The 12,663-nt window shown below is 33.1% G+C and overlaps 1 protein-coding gene across 1 annotated transcript in view; it reads right to left on the reverse strand.

Moving 5' to 3' along the window:
- Positions 1-12,663, reverse strand: part of LOC129231289 (ubiquitin thioesterase OTU1-like) — a 31,415-nt gene continuing 18,752 nt past the window's right edge. Inside the window, exon 2 of the transcript XR_008581233.1 lies at positions 1-960. The gene's annotated coding sequence lies outside the window, so the exon portion shown is untranslated. The remainder of the gene's footprint in view (positions 961-12,663) is intronic.

Here is a 12,663-nt window from a genome sequence, read left to right on the forward strand (position 1 = left end):
TAAAATATAACAGAAGGTTTTTCATTCAAACTTTCATAAAGTATAAAAAAATCTGCACACATAGAAAATAAAAAAGAAATATACAAGCAAAGAATTTCACATCATCAGTTTTAATCACACGGAATTTAATGTAAAAGTAAAAGAAAAAGTCATTACAAATAATTGAGGACTAAATCACTCTTCTCCAAAGTCAACATGCTTGGTTTGTTTAGCACGTTCCCTAACTTCATAATCTCCTTGCATTTTTTGCCCACATGTCATACACTTAAGGGTAAAATTTGCAGCATCAGTAAATTGGCGGCTAGACTTGGCCTCAGGAACTACCTCCACGTCTTAAGTTCTAGTTGACATTCTTCTCAGCATTAAGCTTGATCATTATTTATTTTCTTCTTCGTTATCACTTAATGTGACAACTTCAGAATTTTCTTCATAAGTTGACTCATTATTTTCTTCTGTAGTGGAATCGCTGATCATTTTATCATTGTCGTCAGAAATTTTTACTTCAGAAGTTTTTTGATCAGTTGACTCATTATTTTCTTTTGTAGTGGAATCGTCATCATCAGATAATGTAATTTCTCTGTCTTCGGGCCTTCGTCTACGGAGTTTTCCTAAATATCCGAGAGATGAGCAACATTGATTTGCTACACCTAATCCGATCGTGTCACCAACCTTAAGGTCAACGTTCTGGTCTCTATTAATTCGATTTCCATTTACATAGAGGCCATATGTACTATCTAAATCCTTGACAGATAATAATCCTTTTCTTGTACGGTTGAATAATGCATGTTTTCGCGAAACTTTCATACGATTTCTTAGTTCAATGCAGCTTTCTCTTCCTATGCTGCATTGACTGCCTGTTATTTTAATGATGAGAGGGGCCTTATTGCAATAAGGCGGAACTTCTCTCAGATAGTATGCCATGTTCAGTTAAACAGAAAACCGAATGATGATCCAATCAACCTGAAAAGTAGAAAGTCTAGAATTAGAATGAATGTATAATCAGTAGAACAATATCTTTATTCGGTTATTTTTTGACTTTCGAACCCCCCCCCTCCCCTACGTTCCTTCTCGGGTGCCCAAGTACCTCCCTGCCAAATTTGGTCGAGATCTGACGAAAACTGGATTTGTGTAAGGAACATACACATATACAGACATATGCTTTGTTTTATTTATATAGATTGCTGGGTATAATTTATTTAGACTAGATGGAGTAGGTAAAAGAGGTGGTGGGGTTTTGTTTTATGTTAGGGACCCTTTCACTTGCAATGGATTGGTCATAGATGGCAAACCAATTGATATTGACAGAGCTAGATAATGTACAGTTCTTATCTTTTTTACTTTACGGCACACTTGGTAGTTGGCTCAATCCTTGCGGCACACTGAACTAAATTTTGTATGTCAATATGAACAATGCTTTCATCATTCTCTAGTCAAAACAAGAAAGAGAAAAAAAACACATTTCCATAAGGATATAACAATTAATTTAAATTCCTCATGAACTTTAGTGCTTATTACGGCCAGAAAGTCCGAAACTTTTGCTTAACACGACTAAGACACTTGTCTTTGTCTTGAGGAACTGTGGCACTTGATATTCAGCTGTATGTTGGGAATAGCTAGACGAAGTTTTTAAATCAAGAATCGAGGCATGATATTTGTTCTTTAAAAGTGTCAATACTAAGAATATCATGTCATCTTTAAAGTGGAAACAGTAACAGGTCATGCATAACGTAAACAGAGATTTTTAGTTATGCTGTTTACTAACATCCAATATGCGTCCAAAGGAATCTAGTAGTATTAGCGAACGGTCGCACCCGAGGTCTGTAACTTTTTCTTGTGCTTTTTAAGAAACTCTTTGCTGATGCGTCAACGGACCAAAATTCTACCATCACAAACTGATTTCAAAAATTGAAATTCGATTCTTTGAATTCTATATAGACTCTTTGACATTCCCGGTCATTGCAACTGCTCCATCACTGCAAGCGCATATGCAGTTGCAACATTGGATCCTGTTGCTTTTTATTTATTTAGGTGTAACGCTGAACATTTCATAACCAATTGCTCAAGCTGAGAAAGGTTTTTTCAGAAAATATAATGATCTTGAATGCCACCTCATTAGCAAGAGTAGTTATCCGTCATCTCATTAATTCGATGCCTGATAATATTATCTGGAATTGACACTCTAACCACCTCATAATTGCATCAGAAGCTATTATTCCCCGTATGATTTCTTTACACGCTGGTAAAATAAATGTTTCCCCGTTAGTATGCAGTTTTCAAGGCAATTAAGCAATTGATTAAACTAGCTAGATTATATCTAAACTCTAGCGCAAGTAAAATATACAACTCTATGTAGTAAGTTACCGCCCCTAAGGCAGAACTACATGATGAGATGTCATCTGCCTCTATCTCGGTTATTCCCTATTCCAGACTAATGAGTTCAAAACAAGGCGAAACTGCGGTCTCATGATGGGATAACCAGGCTCTCGGTATAATGAATGTAAAATACATCACTGCTTTTCTTTTTTCTACAACTCCTAAAATACCGGGACAGACCGGTTGAGAAACACTGATGTAGACGCAGGCCATGCAAGAATACATCCGCTAACATGCGGATACATTCGCCGCGGAGTTGCATGTCATCCGATAATTGTAAAAGTTCTTACTCTTAACTTCTAATTCATTTTAAATTATTTATTTAGATTGTAAAAATTATTACAAGACAGTAGTTACAAGATTAGTAGTAGTAGTTAGTAGAGACAGTAGTTACAATTATTACAAGAACATTGATATTATTTATTAAGATTGTAAAAATTATTACAAGACAGTATATGCAGCCGTCCATTCGGTGGATGTATTGGCTGCTGTACGGATACAGTCGCTGTGGGCACTCGCATCTTGCGATAATCGTTCAAATTCTTACTTCCAATTTGTTTTAAACTGATGTTATTTAATTAATTTGTAAATGTTATGAATGTATAATATATACGTAAGCGGGTAAGGTGGATACATTCGATGCTGCCGCACGCATGTCGAGATAATCGTTCGAGTTCTTACTCCTCACTTCTAATTTGTTTTAAACTGATATTATTTAATTGATTTGTAAAAAATATTAATAGATAGTATATACGCAAGCGAGTAAGGTGAATATATTCTTTGCTGTGCGGATACATTCATTGCAGGCACCAAGGGCGCCCATATGCAAAATTGTAAAGGGGGGGCTCAGATATTTTCCCCATGGAAACTGATTTCAGTGCAGATTAGAGTTATTAAAATTTGACATTTTTAATAACTTATTCATTAACGGCTGGAGAATAAATGTTTTTACATTTTTGCAAAGAAAAAAATACTAAAAGCAAGGAAGGTCTAAATTCTAAGGGGGGGCTTGAGCCCCCACTTGCCCCCCCCCCCCATATGCACACCCTTGGCAGGCAAGTGCATCTCATGACAATCATTCAAGTTCTCCTTTACTTCTAATTTGTTTAAAATTTATATTGCTAATGTAAAACGTAGTAATCATAGCTAGATAACATAGACAGACGCGAGTAATGTTCTAGTTTCCCACCTGTCCTTTTTTTTTCCATCTGTTAAAAAGTTACTAAAATGTTAATCATTCCTTCTTTTCTCCTATTCATCAAAATGGTGATAACTGAGCAATTCTTTTCATGTAGCTTAGTATTTCTTTTTTTCCTCTTTTTGTTTTGGCGCTCATATCAAATCACAAAAGCACCTGCGGCTTTAAAGCTTATCATATGGGGCCAGCAAGTTCGCACTTGCCGTATTTTTGAAAGTTTGCGCCACACCCGGCTAAGTGCCGCTTGAAGTTTAACAAACAATGTGAAAGAAAACTTGTATGCAATTTAAACAGATTAACTATTTCGAAAAAAAAAATCCTTAACAACTTACTGATAGTTAATTACCCTAAATCCGACAACACGGACTTTGCCGAATTTTGGATCGCTGCTGAAAATTTTGACATTGTGCATGAAAACATTGTTGAAAGATCGCTTTTGTGGATGTTTAAAAAAGTTGTAATCATTTCAAAATAAATGTTCATAGGATAAACTCGCTTTAATTTCTGTACCTTAGTCCAAGAAACAATGCTTAAAGCAAGAGATTCGGACTTTACCGCGAAATAAAAATTCCGAAAATTTCCCTGATCTATACTCGAAAATTTGGACATTTTTCCGATTTTAGCTCAATCCTTTTAACTAAAAATTAAAACAATAAAACACATTCTGGCAAAATTTAATATTATCTTCCCGTTAATTAAAGAATTAAAGTACAGTAGATGCTTAACTGTGAGAAAAAGGCAGCACACGCCCATTGTGAATTCATCAATTTTTTGCATAGTTAATCGCTTGGGAAAAAAAGCGTGTTTGATAATGCTACCAGACATTCAAAAGGAAAATTTTGTTATTTTTTATTCAAAACACATTTTGGGCACAATCCCGATCATTTTGAAGAAAGTTCCAAACATTTTATTTTCCTTCTTTTCAAAATAGTTTTTCTGTAAAATATTGTAAACTGTAAAAAAAAATCGTATGCGCTGCCCTGCTGTATCCGCCACATTGGCAATTTATAAACTTTTTTTTCTCGTAAGCGCTGCGGCGCGTGGGCCCAAAAATATGGTATAGTTTTGGAATCTTTGTGTGCCTTGGGCTATAAGGGATCAAAGGCAGATGGGGGGCTTGCTCCTATTGGTATATCCAGGGGTAGAAGTGGTCAACTTTTAATACATAGGACATTTTCCACGAAAAATATAGGACAAATACAGGACAAGTTTTATGAATAATACTGATATGAAAAAACCAACAGTACATAGTATAGATAACCTAGATATTCTTGCATAAATTATTATCAATAATTTCAATTAATCATTCTGCATACAGTTAAAAAACCCTAATAAAAGTTGTAACTTTTACTTAGAATGAGTCTGCAGATCTTAAAGAATAGCTTCAAGAAGAAAAAAAAGTTTATACATACATATGTATTTACGTTTAAGGCCATTTTCTATGCCTTGACTGCCTACATTAATCAGACTGTGCAAATTCAATTTTTTCTCTAAGTTTCTTTTTTTTTTGTAGAAGATACATGAAGCTTTTCTTTGCCTCTGATTGCTATGCATCTCTACAAGAATTTCCCATTTCTTTATGAATTTTGTATTTAGTACTATGATAAATCATGATAAAACAGAACCCTTTCCTTGGTAATGCATGCATAATTTACTGCTTTCATAACTGCAGTACCTTAATTAACCTTAAAACTCTTATTATAGAGTCAATGCTTTAAGATGATCTTTCTTACGTCAGTATCTTTTTGTTTGCGAGAAAAACTGAAGTCTAAAGTGCTAAAGACTTTCACTACTAAAAACCTAAGTATTTGCATCTAGAAAGCTGATCAATTTTTATCATTACGAAGCATTTTTTCAAAATGAATTAATTTACATCCAAGTAATATCCAATCCCCATGCCTCAAAATTTTTAACAAGATAGTGACATATCAATGGAAGGATCCTGTAAAAATTTTATTTCTTTTTTTAAATTTCTGAAAAGCCTTTTTTTTATAACAAATTCTGCTAAAAATATAGTGTTCAAATAATGTAAAATTTTGATTTTAGTAAGAAGTTCAAATTTTGAATCCAGGCAGGGTTTTTTGCATAATTACCTACATTTAAATGTTTCAAATAGAACTTTTTTTTAACATTAATAATCTCCCCACATTTTGTTGTTAGTGAAAATTCATTGGCAAAGTGCTTCATCAATAGTTTGGAGAGCTTCTCATAAAATATAGATCATTGAAGCTTTCTCTAAAAACAAATTGAAAATTTTGTCAAAAATACTCTACAAAATTTAAAGAGACGGATGCTGGCCAAAGATTCCAAAAAAAATATTTTTTTAAACAAGCATCTTGTTTTTAAGCAGTCTTGAATTGTCAAGTTGTGAAAGAAAGTGTGAATCAAGTGACCAGAAGGCTTTTCAATGATAATTTTCTACAATTTTTCATAAACTATAAGAATATAGGAAATATAGGACACTTTTGATGCTTTTTTTGAAAATATAGGATATATAGGACTACTTCTACCCCTGGTATATCTCATCTTCATAAATAACACTCTTGCTACTAGATTTATTGCACTTGCAGACCCCGAAGTGGTTTTTTTGGGGGGGGGGAGTAGGAAATACGGAATAAAAAATTTAAAAATTAGGAAAAGTAGGAAAAAAATCACTTAAAAATGTAGGAAAAAATAGGAAGAGATAGGACTGAACACACGTCAAAAGGAAACACATTAAGCGTAAACTATTTCTAATGTAATATTAACTAACAGTATTTTTGATTTAAAACTGTCCCAAAAATAAACTAACAGTACTTTTGAAGTATTAAAGGGATTTAATGAAAGATCGAGTTGCAAAAACAAAACAAAAGAAACAAGCTGACAATTTTCAGTACGAAAAATAAACTGGTGCAGGGTGGCGACAGATCAGGGAAATATCAGGGAATTTTGAAAAAAATAACAGAATTTCAGGGAAAATTGATCAAATGAAGAAAATTTTTTTTTCTTCCTTGCAAAATGAAGGACTTTGATTCACTACCAATTTTCTGCCAATTATTTGTTTTAAAAAAGTAAAATCATTGAGGTGTGATTATACAGTGGCGCATATTTGTTCATCTTTTTCCTCAAGGTCAAAGTATTCAATCTTAGGATGAGTTTCCTAATATTGCTTCTATGTCTGTAAAGTTGTTTATTTTACCTTGCTTGAATTTTCCTTTCAAGCATTTCAAGATACGTAAAATAAACAACCCTACAGGCAAAGAGGAAGCCGTCATTAATGACTTGGCTCTCTTGCCTTTACTCATTGGCTTGAAGTAATTAGCATGCTGTTATCACGATTTCAAGAAAAAAATCTTTGTTTTTTAAATTAATGCTGAAAAAATCTTAAAAGTTATCACTTGGCATTTTTAGTTTAATTGCTAAAGTAGAACTTTGACTGAAAATCTTTTTTTTTTTTTGCCATGGTATTATACACTGTCACATCAGATTACATATATTTCTTTAAGAGTGGTTTTAATAATTTCTTAGAATTCTTATGTTAACTGGTACCTGGAAGTAAAGTATTTGTTTTGGATTTCCTTTCCTACACTATTTCTCTGTCAATAATTTAATATGCTATTTTACCAAAACAGAAAAAGGAACATCTTTTCAAAATTAAACAGCTTAAACCGTTCTAAACACTGCATTTTTTAAAAATAAGCAATGCTTTTCAGGTAGGGGCAAAGAAGGAAACCATTATCATTGGTAACGTAAATCAGGGATATTTAGTGAACTTAATCAGGGAAATCAGGGAAAAGTCAGGGAACTTTTTTTTCTAGTTTCTGTCGCCACCCTGTGGTGGAAACAAAGATACTAAATACAAAAACATGAAAATTAAATCCAAACAAAGAAACACCTTTCAACAATACAGTAATAAAAATTTTAAGTGTGAAAGAATAAAATGCAATATAGCAATCTCAAAAAAATAAATAAACGAATAAATAATTAAAACTAATAATAATAATAATAAAACTCATATTTTGGTGCAGTAAAACAATTTTTGTTATATTTGTTTTGTCAAAAACGAAAACATTCCTTCGAGAGCATCCATTTATTATTTGAAAATACTAACACTTTCAGCTCCTGTTGTCATAAACTGTGATACAAAAAGAAAAGTAAATATTAATTTAGTTTTAGTTAAAAATAATCAGCAGATGACATGCATTCTTGCATAAACAGGGGCAGATGTTTGAATTTGAAAAACAAAAGGAAAAAGACTGAAAATGCAGAACTAAAATAAATTTGTTCTTAAATATAGGACATAAAATTTATAATAAAATAATTAAACTAAATAAATAACGAAAAAAGTAAACTAAAGGGTTTGTATTATGTTGTATATTTTTAGCATTCAACAAAATTTTTGTTTCAGGAACGTCATTTAGGGGGGTCAGTGGGGTCAATTTCTCCCCTCCCTGGCTTTAGAAAATTATAGCTTAACTATACAAGTTTGCAGTTTTTGTTGTTTTCAGACAAAATTTGCATTCAGTATACATACTTAGCTAGCCATCCCCAGAGGAAAAATCAAAATGACGGGCCAGTTTTAATTTTAATCAAGCAATAAAACGAATATTGTTTTATTAGTTTGATAATTCTTTACCTCCTTCTTCCAAAATTTTTGTCACGGAAAAAAGGGAAAAATCCATGCATGGTAAACATAACATTTTTACCCAATCCTCACATACAACAAAAATATTCATCCAGAAATTGTTCACAAAATTGAGAGTGAGGGGGGGGCGAGCGACTCCTCGATATTGATGATGTATTAGATTAGAAAATACCCATTAAAAAGAAAAAGAAATACAGTCCATATTTGCTTATGGCTCTATCCCCCCCCCCCCCCCTAACTTTTAAAAATGTGAAGAAATAAAAACGGAATCTCACATTTAAATTGATTTACGATTTTTCCCCAAAAATCGGGAACGTTTTTGCCCAGTTTCTTTTTTTCAAATACACTCTTTGCAAGGAAAGAAATTGAAATTTCATGAATTTTATAATCGTGTTTCCTATTTAGAATGAACAATAATCATATTTATGTATGAAAAAAACTAGTTTCTGCGATTATTTTTGAAGCGTTCCGTTTTTTCGAAATTCTGTCATATGTCGCTTTTATTTTGTACTAGTGGTACCCGCACGGCTTTGTCTGTAATAGAAAAATTAAAAGGTCTTTTGGTTTGTCTGTATATTTACAAATAATGTATGGTGAATTTTCTCGCCAATTGGCTTGCATCCATGTTACGGTTCCACGTTATGATAATTTCACAATTTACTCGTCCATCTTATGATATTTTTGTTCTTACAATTGGAATAGAAAAAGAACCACATCGAATTTTCGAAAAATTGCTTCGAGGTGCACACCTCCATGCTACAAACTAACTTTGCGCCAAATTTAATGAAAATCAGCCAAACTGTCTAGGTGCTATGCGCGTCGCAGAGATCCAGACATCCTCCGGACAGAGAGACTTTCAGCTGTATTATTAGTAAAGAAGTCTAACATCAAGAAAATATGTAAAGTGTACAGGTTTTTCATTTTTTGCTTCCTTACTTTCCTTTTAAGGTTTTACATTGCCTTTCTGTTTAAATGGAGCTCCATTTCCTTTGTAATCATCTATACAAAAAATTGGTGATTGGAAATTCGGCTTTTCCCGCACTTTCTGAATAGTCGACCGTTTACTTTAATTAAAGCTCTTAATTGACGGGTAAGTAATATATAATTGCATCAGAATGTGCCGGTATCCATTTCTTTGTTGTTTCATTAAAACAGTAGGACTGAAGTCAGGGCGATAAAAAGAAAAGTCGATCATAAACGCAGCAAGGGTAAAAAAGTCACGAAAATTTAACTTTTAAACTCGCAGACGCCGCGGCGTTCCTTCCAGAAATTACTGTAGTCAGTCAATGAAAAGTTCAGGATCCGCTTGTTTCTTTTGTTTTTCAAAATTGAGACATGCAAAAAAATATCGGTGCGGCATTGTAAAAATAAGAATCAATGCACAATTAGAAGTGATATACTAAAGAAAGTAAAAGTAGGAAAAAAAAAAGGAAAAAGTAGGAAAATAAGGAGAGAGCTCTAAAAAATAGGAACTCTTCGGGGTCTGCACTTGTTTTTGTCCCCTCCCTCAACAGAGCATTTCCAACAAGTGAATTGCAGTTTTTTCTTTGTTCTCAGAAATTTGGGCATCCTATTGATTTCTTGACTTGACAGCTTAAAAAGAGAAAGGTCCCACCAATATATGATCTGTAGTGGAGATTAGGGTTGCCAGACGTCCTGGATTTCAAGGGACAGTCCCGTATTTTGAAAAATTGTTCCGCGTCCCGGGGAACTTCCATACGGGACACCTAAAGTCCCGTATTCTAGCTGACAACAATATTTTACAGAACGAGACATTATTTTAAGGGAAAAAAATAAAGTGAAACAAAAAATGAAATGATCAATAAGAAAATCATGTGGCAGCAAACGCAAAAATTATGTCTTTTTTGATTTGGTTTGCTTGTTTTTGTTTTGGCGGCAGACCATGAGGGGCCTTGCTCATTGACTATATTGGAAATATAATCTCTGCGCATGCGTCGTCAATCGCAAAAAAAAAAAAAAAAATTATACTTTTAAAAGCGACATTTTGCGAGGGTTTAATGCTTTGTTGCAATTGAATTTTTCAACTTTATCATGAATAGACGTCTGAAAAATATCTCCCGCCCCCTTTCACTCCTAGAAGCCAGTCCCGTATTTACTGTTCTTAATTCTGGCAACCCTGGTGGAGATATAATTCCCAAAAATGTTTGAGCTTACGAATGCAAAGATATCTGGTAAAAGAAGCTTAGTTTTGAAATTTTAACTTAAGTCTTTGCATCCATAGGCTCACATAATTGGCATGAAAATTAGTTCTTTGCAACCTCAAATTATAAAGTTCGTCCCAATAGTTTATAGACAATCATTTTATTGAAACTACAGGCTAGCTAGACGAGTAAGCAAGACGAAAGAAGCTATGTAAATAACAAATGATGATATAAAAAGGATAAAACGCTCAAACAACTTTCATCAATCATAGATCTTATTTTAAAAAATATAAACGAAAAAATACTGTCCCTAAAGTATAAAGACAATCGATGAAAACCTGGTTTTAGTATTGATACTCAAAATTTGCATACTACAAAGCCATTTTCTTGTGACGCACAAGTTTTTTGACATAAAAACGAACGTCCGTTTCCGTTTCTGAACGATTGTCAAGATGTTCCGCAATGTGCAGTTCTCTAAAAAGGAAAATTTGCAAATCTATCATTTGAAAGGGTGTGGATGGAAAGTGGTTGACGTTGCAAGTAAAATTGAATGCAGTAGGGCTGGTATTTACCAAATTTAGTCAAAAAAGAATAGTTTTGAAGCAAACTTTCGTTCTGGAAGAGCAAAGAAAATAACTAAACGACAAGACAGAGAGATGAAAAGATTAGTTTCAACACAGAGCCTGTCAACACGGTCAGTTTGTAAAGAAGTAAGCTTTCTAGTGTCAAAATCAACAGTACGTCGACAACTGCAAGTGTATTTCTTATTAATCGCAAAATTTGTCGTTCGCCGAAGTTTACAAAACTGCATAAAGATACTCGTGTTCAGTGGGCCCGAAATCACATGAATAGGACAAATGAATGGTTAAGTGTTCTTTTTAGTGATGTAAAGAAATTCAATTTAGATGGTCCTGATGATTGGGCATATTACTGGTACGATATTTGCAAGGAACCCCGAACTTTTTTCAGCAGACAAAAAGGGGAAGGTTCACTCAAGTTTTTGGGGTGCCTTCTCTTTCAATAGAACAACCGATATATCATTTTTGAAAGGTCGTCAATGTTCCGAAGATTATAGGAAAATGCTTGAAGAACAGTTACTTCCATTTGGAAAATTGCTTGGTGAGAACCAATGGAAATTCCAACAAGACAACTGCTTCATTCACGTGTCTAACTCTACAATGATGTGGTTTACACAAAACCAAGTAACTCTTATGCACTGTCCAGCCTTTAGTTCTGGCCTAAACCCAATAACGAATCTCTTGGCAATATTAGGTCAAGATGTATTCACTAATAGGAAGCAGTTTACAACAGTTAAATATCTTAGACTGCAAATTGAGTGCAGTTGGTTTTCATTAAAGCCAGTTCTTCAATATCCTGTTTCAAAAATCCTGTCCGGCTTAAAATTTTGAACATTAAAGTAAAATAATGATTTGTCTATAAACTAGTAAAATTTTAGTTTACATTTTTATCAAAGTCCGGTTGTATATTTTTTTTAAAATAAAGTATTAATATTGTACTGATATTTTTAATATTTCTAAATTGTTTTGAATTCGTTACTTCTCTTTTCAACTTGTTAAACATGAAAACCTTGTTGTCTCTAAACTTTTGGGACACACACTTTATACCTGCAATTAATTACAATTTTGTGCTTTATGACGTTGTCTTAGCCAACGAACATGAACAAAATGTATTTATTTCTTATGATTAAAAATATTTTTTTTTTCTTTCTTTTTAGAATCCGAACCCCCCCCCCCCCCCTTTTTTTCCCGTGATTGACAATTATTATAGCTTGCGTGCGCAGATACTTCATATATTTATCTGACTCTGCCTACCAATATATCATTTGTTTTATTTTATTTTTTTGCCCCGGATTATAGCTTTTTAATTTTTGTAGTTTACTCTTTTGATAGATATTGGGGAATGTACAAAATTTTAAGCAAATGCACTCCTTATTATTTGACTTTTCATTTGCAGTATTTTGATTTTTTTTTTGTATTAGTAACTATTTAGTAACTATATTAGTAACTGTATTAGTAACTATATTAGTAGCTTAAACGATAGAAAAATTAAATATTAACGGCATTTAAAAGCATTATATAATTTTGATGTGAAATATGTCACTGGTGAATCATCTGTGTATGTTTAATGGAATCTACTGTTTTTTTTCTCCTTCGAAGGTTGGCAAGTAAGTACGTATTTGATGTCTTCTTTTTTATATTTGACAAAACATTTTTAATTGCAGAAAAAAACAACTTCACTTGCTAAAGCAGGGGTTCTCAAACTGGGTGCGGTAGAAAGAGGCGAGG

This window comes from Uloborus diversus, chromosome 10 (genome assembly GCF_026930045.1).
Source record: "Uloborus diversus isolate 005 chromosome 10, Udiv.v.3.1, whole genome shotgun sequence".
NCBI classification, from domain to species: domain Eukaryota; kingdom Metazoa; phylum Arthropoda; class Arachnida; order Araneae; family Uloboridae; genus Uloborus; species Uloborus diversus.